General features: G+C 47.4%; 1 protein-coding gene across 3 annotated transcripts in view; it reads left to right on the top strand.

Annotated features, from left to right (window-relative positions):
• The first annotated feature begins 1,266 nt into the window (after positions 1 to 1,266).
• NDST4 (N-deacetylase and N-sulfotransferase 4) overlaps positions 1,267 to 10,235 on the top strand; it is a 105,273-nt gene continuing 96,304 nt past the window's right edge. For 2 of the 3 annotated variants that reach the window (XM_059843675.1, XM_059843674.1), the window contains exon 1: positions 1,268 to 1,484. The gene's annotated coding sequence lies outside the window, so the exon portion shown is untranslated. Of the gene's footprint in view, positions 1,485 to 10,235 lie in introns of all 3 variants that reach the window. The other variant, XM_059843676.1, reaches the window with a different exon arrangement.

Genomic DNA, 10,235 nt, shown 5'->3' with positions numbered 1-10,235 from the left:
AATTAAATAAATTTCTAATGCCTGAGGAAATAAATGGAGGACAGGGAAAATCTCTTCCTATTCATTTCTCAGTTAATTGGGGGGATCAGCTTTACTAGAAACATTTTTGCAGTAACAGGTATGGCTTAGTACATGATTTATTGTGATGCAAGGGAATGCACATCTAAGTTTACACCAAGAATTAAGTCCAATATTATTGGATAATTAATGTGGCATTGATAGAGCAGCTTGCTGTATGCACACATTACTTAGCAAGCCTGAAATACATTTGTCCTTTTCTGATAAGCAGCTGTGCAATAAATCACAGAAGCTTTCTTGTATAATTCTGCAAACTACAACTTAAGGACTGACAGCACTAAATCAGGTCACTTCCAGCTCCCAGGATCCAGGCAGTTGTCCTGAACTGGGCATGGCCCCTATTGGAATTTAACCATGGCAGGCACCCAGGCCTAAACACAGCAAAAAGTGGCACCACACAGGCTACCACAAGGAAAATTCCCTCTGTCCAGCCCAAAGCAGCACAACCCCACACACACACGATGGCAACACCTGTCAAACAAGGTTGTTTCAGCTCTGAAACCTGAATAGCTGAGACCTCCCACAACAAGAGAGAGAGGCTCAAGGAAACCAACCTCTCCTTCACTCAAATGACAGACTCTGGGGGATTTTTTTGTGTGTGGGGGGGAGAAATGATGCTCTGTAGTCTGAAAAAGAAAACATGAAAACAAATACATAGAAACATTGCTTTCTTTTTGGAATTTACAGATGACTTTTCAGCAGGCTCCCTTTCAGCATCAAATTCTTTGTTAGATTGAAAAAGTAGCAAGGTGCTGGAGTCTTAAAAAGCTTTTAAAAGAACAAAAACCAACAAAACAAACCAAAACATTTGCTAGTAAATAAAACAAGCTGCATCAGTTCTAGAGGGTAAAATAAGATACATCTGTCTGGGGTGGACACTGTGAGAACACTGTTTCTGTCACTCCTTAGAGCAGGGTTAATCAGGACTTGTCACCAGAATCACTTCTCAATCAGTACTAATGTGCCACGTAAAGGCAGAGCATGTGGAGGAGAATAAACAAATGCCGGAGAACATCAGAGAGCTGCTGCGTCGAGCTGCCTGAAGGCTCAGGTCTTGTTTTGCTCTGAGCAAGATCACACCAAGTCCGCTCCCAAGCAAGCACAAGTTTGGGTGTGCTTGTGGTTGCTGTGCTCTACCTGGGTTCAGCTCTGCCCTACACAAACACACGCAGTGCAGAAGGTAAAACTGAGTTTATCACGCTTTGTACCTCCCTGAACTCCCCCAAAAAACCACTGCCACCGCAGGTTCTGTTCCTGGCACCGTGTGCCCGAGCACAGGAAGCCCAAGGCCGGGGCCAAGCAGGAAGCAGGGCCCCGCAGCAGGCTCGGAGTGCCGCTGAGACCCCACCGAGCCGCAGGGGATTGAGGAGCCGGCAGGAATTGGGAACAGCCCCGTCGCTCCCGCTGTAAGTACCCGGCACTGCCGCCCGATGAGCTGTAGCTGCTGACAGGTGACAGAATAATTTGTCTTTTATTCAACTCCAGCGCTCTTACTGCGAGCTGGAGCTGTCTGGGGCCTAGAGGGAGGCATCATGCTGGAGTTTCATTTGCTGCTATTGAAGGCAAGAGGTTTATAAAAGTTAATGAAATACAGCCAGCAAAGAGACTGCAGAGGGTCTCCATCTCAGCAGCAGCACACACATGCCTCTGGCTGTTACACAGGGCAGCAAAAAGGCACCAGCCTTTCCAGGCTCTGATGCCATAGAAAATATTTAATGTTTTCACTGGAACTGCTGTTTTTCCATCATTTGACTAACTGCTAGAGCTGCTAATTTTCCTGAATTTTTTTTTTATTTTAAGTAATGCTCAGCAAGCTTATAGAACAGACACTGAAATGAAGACAAAAGCCCAATGCTATTAAATATTTTCATGCCTTAAGAGACTCTCTCAAGCAGTCCATGGCTACATTTAGCACACTTCAAAATCTGCAGTTAAAGATGTGTCCTGCAGCAGCCTATTGTTAGGGAGATGGTCTTTACCTAAGGAACAAGTCACATGTGGACTCTGACTACAAAAAATGCAAATCATTTCCAAAAAAGTTTCTGACAGTTAAAAATTTAATCCTATATGAGGCACAGAAAGTCATATAATCCTAGTGTAAGATGAAAAGCAATTTGACAGAAAAAAAAATAACATTGCTTTAGAGTCATCACCAAAGGACTTAACACCTGTTTACAAGGCTTGGTTGTGTGGGTTTAAAATAAATCTCACTAATACTTTGGGAGAAATCATGATGCTATTTGCTTTCTGGGATATAAAAAGAGATTAAAGTGTCAGGAAAAGCATCAAGTTTTCTAAGATGCACTATTTACTGATAATGGCTACATAACTTTCTCCCATTACAAAGGAAAATGATTCTGTAGCAAAATATCCATGGATAACCCGTGTGAGGAACTCTTCTTTAAAGCAGCAATGCTTTCCCACTAGAATAACTTGGGGAGAATTGCTCACACTTTTCTCTTTCAAATGAAACAAGGGCAAAAAGGTTGACCTTGAATGTCACTTTTATTACAGCAGCTCCTTCAGCTCTGTCACAAAGCCCCAAGGTCACCAGGGCTCTGGAACCCAATTTCCCTGCACACCAGCACCAGCACTGCTCTGGCTGCTGAACATTTCCTGAGCTGAGCAGGAGAACACCAGGAGGGCTCAGAAAGAGTTTCCCAGTGCCTTGCCTATCAAAACTCCAAGCCTGTCTTCTGTGGTATCAGAGCTGCTGCCTGCACATCTGAGCAGTGTCCCAGGGAAGGTCTTGCCCTAAACTGCACAACACTGAACTCCTTTTTCTTCACCTGAACTCTCTCTCCTTAAATCTTCACACTCTGCCCCTTCTACAAGTATCACAGCAGAGCTCCTGCTGGAACACCACCTAAGCCCCTTTCCATCCCCTGCAGCTGATTTTCCGGGGAAGCTGAATGTTGCAGTAATTCCTGTTCTGCTTTTGATCATCTCAGTCAGAGAGGCAAATAAATAAACAGAACAAAACAGGGAAAATACAAGGGCAGGTGTACAGGAGGCCAAAGGAGAGCACAGAAGAAAAACTGCTCCAAAGAACCAAGAGAGGGGAGAGGAAGGGAGAGGGAGAGTGTAGGAGGGAGGGGAAGGAAGTGGCTGAGCAGCACCTCAGGTGAAGCTTTCCTGTTGCTTCTGATTTCTGCTATGAGCAAACCTTCTCTCCAGTTAAAAATGAGCTTTTTCAAACTGCTGCAGAATAAAGCTGCACCCACACAGCCCCCTGAACTTCTCATCCGTCCCTGGGTGAGCTCTTAATTCACTGCAGCCAAGCACTGCTGTACAGCACCCCCCAGCCAGAACCCTTATTCATACACAGATATAAAACCACACCAACAGTCCCACACTTTCACATTTATTTACAGCTCCCTTGAGTTTTCCTTCAGCATTAACAGCAGTGAGATATCAAGCATTGTGGGTTTTAACTGGAAGGCTTCTGCATGTCTGAGCAGGCACACTCTTACCTGTAAAACACTGGAGGCTGCTCCTCACCTGATACACTCGGCCTTAGGCCAAGATGAAAACTTCCTTTGCCAAGAAGCTCAGAGGCAAACAAGCTTTATCTACTCACAAGACTTGCAGAAAGGTAACAGTGCATTCAGAGCAGAGAGAAGTCAAAGTTTTTCTGCTGAAAACTGATGTAGGAACAAACAAAACTTGAACAATGACTTTGATGCTCTTTGATGTTCTATGAACTATTTTCTTTCACCATTATGCTGTGTTGCAGATTCATTTAGAACACACCAGCTACTCTTTGCTCTGTGGAAATGTAATCCTATTCCCTCCAAGTAAAACAGTTTTTTTCCCCAAGAATAAGCAGGATTGCACCCTTGCAATTACATCCCCAGGAATTACCAATGTACATTAAGCACTCTTGTCATAAGTAGTTTTATCAGTCTGTCATTTCATAAAAAACTAAATGCTGTATAAATCCCTGGAAATGATTGTGTTAAACATTTTAATACCCTCTATATTCCATTTCCACTGCACTGAAGAATGCTGCATGCATATGTGCCCACAGTGTTCTGCCTGAAGATACTCACTAGTTCTGCACTGGTGGAGAAACATGCTCAGGTTTCTGAAAAAAAATGCTTCTCCTTAAAGTTTGAAGCATTTTCTTCTTCATTCTTGCTCATTCTTTAATATATAATTTCTATAAAATATCTGCTTTTATGCTTCTCTCTAATCTTGTTCAAGTACCTAAACAAGTTGATTTGGTGGAAAGTTCAGGGGGGTTTTTTTGTTTCTTTCCTTCATCCATTTGTTGTATTTTTTTAGAAAATTTGTTTAGTTTGTTTAGGGTTTTTTGGTGTGTTTTTCTTTGTCTATTTGATTTTCCTTCTACTATTTGGATTTTTTTAATTCCAAATTATCTAGGCTCTCCTTTCTCACATTTTACCCCTTTTTCCATCCATGGAAGCAGACTGCCTTCACGTTTTCCAAACTCCCCAGCAGAAGCTCTGAAATAACAGGAGACCCCCGTGGAAGCTTTTGCACAATTGTGCAGAATTGCATTTGCTCTGAAGAATACTTTGTTAAAAATTCTGAAGGTTACAATGTGCTCAGAGCTGATGTGATGTTCAATTTTTTTTCTGCTAAACCAAGCACAAAAACATTGAAATGCTTTTCAGATTATTGAGAAAATTGATAGTCTTCAACAAGCAAGACTCACCTTTTAGAACCTCACTCTGAAAAAAAGATCCACAGGATTCCCACCCATTTAGCTTTGTTTCAGAAGCAGGAAAACCAAGTTTCTACAGCAGGAACACAGCTTTTCTGTCCTTCAAAAAAATGACATAGGAAAACATGATATGCACACAAATTTGAATACATGTCATCAAGCAGACACTCTACACTGATCCAGCCGTGAACAAGGACTAAGGTTAATCCCATGTTCCTCACTTAATCTCATTCCAAACACTTGGCTGATGTGTAACTGTGGGCATCAATAGGAAAACCAAAGAAACCTCACAGCAAAGACAGCAGACCAGGTAATAAAACAAAATAATAAAAAAAGGTTTTATTTCATGACCCCAGCCTTTAGGGCTGCCAGGCAGTGTGTTCATTTCCACTCTGCCTGTGCCTGAAGGAGCGGTTCCAGGGCAACGTTTGCTGTGCCATCCCTGCACAGAGGATGGGAGTGCAGGGCTTCAGCTGCAGCACTCACTGCTCCCTTGGCTGATGCTGACTGACACTTCTCAGTGCTCCCTGCTGGTGACAGTTTTGCAAACCCCAAACTGGCTGCAGTGTCACAGTCCATGCTCCACAAGTGCCTCAGGCCAGGATTTCAGCTGCAAGTTCCTGCTAGAGCAGCCTGTCATTTCCAAGAAACATTATCATTTTCTCTTCACCTTCTCTCCTTCCTCCCCACCCTGGAAGACTTTGTTTCATCCATGCTGAAATAGGCTATTTTTATTCAGCTGTCATCAGATTTCCATACACCTGCTTAAGGCACTGGGGTTTGATGGTGATGCTAAAGGTCATCCAGCTGCACATGCAACTGGATTTAATGTCTATAAGCATTCACCTATACACAGAAATGCCAAGTGCCTTTCTCTGTTATGGGTACTGCTCAGGGAATGTGGTCAAAGAGCTGTGACTTCCCACCAGAGCAGCATTTCTGCTGCACTCTGCTTGGAGCATCTCCTTTCACCAGGAGAGAGAAAGGAAAGGGTCAGAAGCACACACAGGTTTCCTCCAGCAGCTTTCCCAGGCAGGGATTTGGAGCATTTTATCACCATCCATGACTGGTTGGGTTCAGTCAATACTTTGTACTCTGGCTCTCCAAACTGTACCCAAAAGGGAGAAATGTGCTCTCTTCAGATAAAGATTCATTTGCTGTGTCACACCCGAGGCCTTGTCCTGCTGTGCACAGATCTGAGACAGCACAAAGGGGGGTTTGTAACCCGATCTGACCACGGGGAAGCCAGGCTGCTTTCACAGGGACCCTCAGATTTGGGAGGCTGTGAGCCCGAGCTGCCAAACCCTTAAAGGCTCCTCCCCAACATCTTCTGAACTGGTTTACAAGTCTGGCTTGAGAAGTCCCCGACACGCATTTACAAAGCCAGTAATAAGCCTTTATGGGATGTGAAATGGTGTCACAACACCCAGGGCCAAGACGTTTCAAGGCCCCAAGACAGAGGCTGGCTGGCATAAAAGAGAATTTCTTGGACAAAACGCTTTAAAGGCTTTCAAAGCCTGCAGTAAATTTCTGCATTCATTCCTTTCCCCCCCTTACACACTGCAGCGACTCAGCCCCCTGCAGTTACCCTCCACTTGAAATACTGTATCAACAACTTGTTTCAGACAGAAACAGTTTCACAACCATCACAGAAAACATTGTGTCTTCCTGCTACCAACACCAAAGCTTTGTCTATGTTTACACCTTTCATTTCCTTTCCTCCTCATTTGTTGTAGTTACAGCATGGGACCTAATCCTTATTCCCTTTCGCTTGAGACAACACTATAATTAAGGTATTTCTAAGCAGGTGTTTGCCAGTTTACAGAAGATACAGAGCCTCCCAAAGAACTTATAAGTATTTACTTCCACTAGAGATAGGTCGGGACCTTAGAGTAAGGACTTGGCAAAAACGTAACTCAGTTAAGATACATGCAATGCCCTAGGTTCCTTCTGAAAAACCAAGCATGGATTTTATACAGAGTAACCTTGAAGTCAGCTGGAAAAGTAACAACCTAAAGCTGCTTCAGAATTACCCCAAAGAGTGGTAAGAGCTCAAAACCAATACAGCTAAAATGTCATTATTTATTTTACATAGTAGGCCTCTCTCAAGAACATTTTAGTTTTTACTTTAGGAACAAAAGGCTCTCAAAGAAAAGATGTCAATACAGCTGCGCAAGTTTACCAGATAAGAACCAAGACAACAGTAACAATGAAGCCAGGAAAAAGGAATTCCTAATTAGTCCTGCGCCCTTACAGCTGGAAGAGCAGCCAGAGTGAACTCATGGGCCTGCTTTTCTCTTAGGCTCACCTGAAACACCTGGTGGGCTCTCGAAGGCATTTCATCTCTTGCCTTCACAGCAGCCCAAGCATTTCAGCATTGAAGCCAAAGATGCCAAACTTGGACCTACACAATTTACAGAATTTACATAGTACTGCCAACTTCAAATAAATCAAGACCAAAATAATGTTTTTTGTCGCTGTTATCAAATATTCTTAACACATACAGTGACACATAGCACATATACTTCAGGGAGCACAGATATTTTGGAATATGAGATGTCAGGCTGCCCCATGGCTGAAGACACACCAGTGTCTGTGTTAACTGGGAAGTGGAAGGAGAACCAACCAGGCTTTTCAAACATGTGACTTAATGGCATCCTCAATATATTTTACATCTCATACACCCATAGCCACATTTCTGACATAGCTATTCTACTATTAAGACATGTTAAAGAGAGAAAGAGGGAATGAAAATTCCAGTATGAGGCCAAAAAACTCACTTTAGCCCCCAGGGAAGGGGACAGAAACCACATCAACCCAGAGAGCCGCAAGAGGCCCTGAGGTCCTGCCCACCACCCTGGCAGCCCTGAGGGCCCCTGCCCTACGATACCACCAGGCTGTGCCCACCAGAGAGTCTCCTGAGCCCTCAGCACCGAGCCCTCATGGCCTCCCCACGGCAACCTCCTTCCCTCCGGAAAAGGGAACACAGACAGAACTCGCCCACCAGGATAATCAAACACACCTACCTTCAGCACTGCAAAAAAGTCCCTTCCATCCTTGTCTCGCCTCTGAGCAGCTCCCGTTCCTCGGGGAGAGCACCGTCCCTCGATGGTGCCCGCCCCGAGGGGCTCCGCCTCAGCGCCCGGTCCCGCCGCCTTCGCACCTCGCCCCGCCCTCAGCGTCCCTCACGCCGGCCGACTGCAAGGCCTGAGATGGCCAAGACCTGGCGAAGCTCATCGGGCCAGTTTAATACTTGGCTGCCCCGAGCCGCCTCGTGCCCATCTCTTACCTCGGAGGCTCTTACAAGTAAATAATTCGAATTTACACGGCTCCTCCCCTCGCCCCCCGCCCCGGCCCTCAGGCGCCCTCGCGCGCGAGCCTCCATTTCCCTTCCCTCACGGGCCCGCGCGCGCGAGCCGCCAATTCCCGCCCTCAGGCGCCGCGCCCCGGGGGCTCCCCCTCAGCCGCTCCCGGCCCGGCGGGTCCGGCTCCGCTCCCCTCAGGGACACAAACGGGCTGATCGGGCGGGCTCCGCTCCCCTCAGGGACACAAGCGGGCTGATCGGACGGGCTCCGCTCCCCTCAGGGACACAAGCGGGCTGATCGGGCGGGCTCCGCTCCCCTCAGGGACACAAGCGGGCTGATCGGGCGGGCTCCGCTCCCCTCAGGGACACAAGCGGGCTGATCAGGCGGGCTCTGCTCCCCCTAAGTGCACAAGCAGGCGGATCGGGCGGGCTCCGCTCCCCTCAGGGGCACAAGCGGGCTGATCGGGCGGGCCGGGCTGCCTCCGCTCCCCTCGGGCACAAGCGGGCTGATCGGGCGGGCTCTGCTCCGCTTCCCTCAGGGACACAAGCGGGCTGATCAGGCGGGCTCTGCTCCCCCTAAGTGCACAAGCAGGCGGATCGGGCGGGCTCTGCTCCGCTTCCCTCAGGGGCACAAGCGGGCTGATCGGGCGGGCTCTGCTCCCCTCAGGGACACAAGCGGGCTGATCGGGCGGGCTCTGCTCCGCTTCCCTCAGGGGCACAAGCGGGCTGATCAGGCGGGCCCTGCTCCCCTCAGGGGCACAAGCGGGCTGATCAGACGGGCTCTGCTCCCCTCAGGGGCACAAGCGGGCTGATCAGGCGGGCCCTGCTCCCCTCAGGGGCACAAGCGGGCTGATCGGGCGGGCTCTGCTCCGCTTCCCTCAGGGGCACAAGCGGGCGGATCGGGCGGGCCCGATTCTGCTCCCCTCAGGGACACAAGCGGGCTGATCGGGCGGGCCTGGCTCCGCTTCCCTCAGGGGCACAAGCGGGCTGATCGGGCGGGCCTGGCTCCGCTTCCCTCAGGGGCACAAGCAGGCGGATCGGTGACAGGAGCTGAGCAAAGGAGAGCGATTAAAGACCAGAGGTAGCAGCGGTGACCCGAGATGGAGGTGAGGGAGCGCGTCCCTGAGCCCCTGCTGTCGGCTATGGCCGAACTGCGCAGGCCGTACCTGGTGAGGAGCTGCTGGTTCAGGTTGTTTTCCAAGAGTGCTGTCCCTGGGACTTAGCAGGTTTGGTGGGCAGGCTGCCACTGGTCTTTGAGATCCTGGTTGTAGATCGCAGGAAATATCAGCAAGCTGTTTCATGAAATCCCAGCTAGATTTAAAATCCTATTTCCTAGACTATTATACCATGTGGTAATTCATAATAACAACAATCTGATTCTCAGTACCTGTAACCTCACCCATAAAACCTGGAAATGTGAGCAATCTCTAATTAAAGTCTGGTAAGTGGCAGCTGATTGCAAAAGAATTGCAATGATAACCCACTCAAAAATCCAAAAAGTCTCCATGCAGTAAAAGAGCTCATAGCTTTAGTGGAGAAAGTCTGGGGAATGTAGAAGGGTTTGTGCACCAGTGCTAAACCTGGTACAGTTTGTACTCTGTATTTTCCAGCACTTGGCGAAATACAGAGTACAAAACATTGGAGAAGAGCAAAATGATTACCAGTTTCCAAAACTTCCGTCTTGGAAATCAGGGGTGGAAAAGCTAAAGAGGATTACGCAGGCCAAAATAAACCTGAGAGAAACGTGTTATGCGAAGATTAGAAAAATTAGGCCCAGTTTTGAAGGAAGGCTTGACCAAACCTTCCATCGATGCTTTTCATGGCAATTACCAGCACAGTTTTTGTGAACATCTTGAAGATTAGCTTCCCTCAAAAGGCCTATCCCATTTCTTTGGCAATAAAGCTGATGGGATTAAGAATAAATCCATTACTATGAATAATCCATCATATGAGGAGTTATATTGGCTGAGTCTGACTACCCTCTCTGTCAGGGGTAAATTCAGCACAGGAAACACTGCCTACCCATTCTGCAGAACCCAGTTCAGTCACACTGAGCTTCATGTGTTACAGCAGAAGACACCAGGCACGGCTTTTCCAGCAAAACACCATACAGGAGGCTGCAGGTCATGAATGTTTCACACAGGTCAAGTTAATTGCAGCAGT

This window comes from Haemorhous mexicanus, chromosome 4 (genome assembly GCF_027477595.1).
Source record: "Haemorhous mexicanus isolate bHaeMex1 chromosome 4, bHaeMex1.pri, whole genome shotgun sequence".
Lineage (NCBI taxonomy): Eukaryota > Metazoa > Chordata > Aves > Passeriformes > Fringillidae > Haemorhous > Haemorhous mexicanus.
This window is presented reverse-complemented; position numbering and strand designations above follow the sequence as displayed.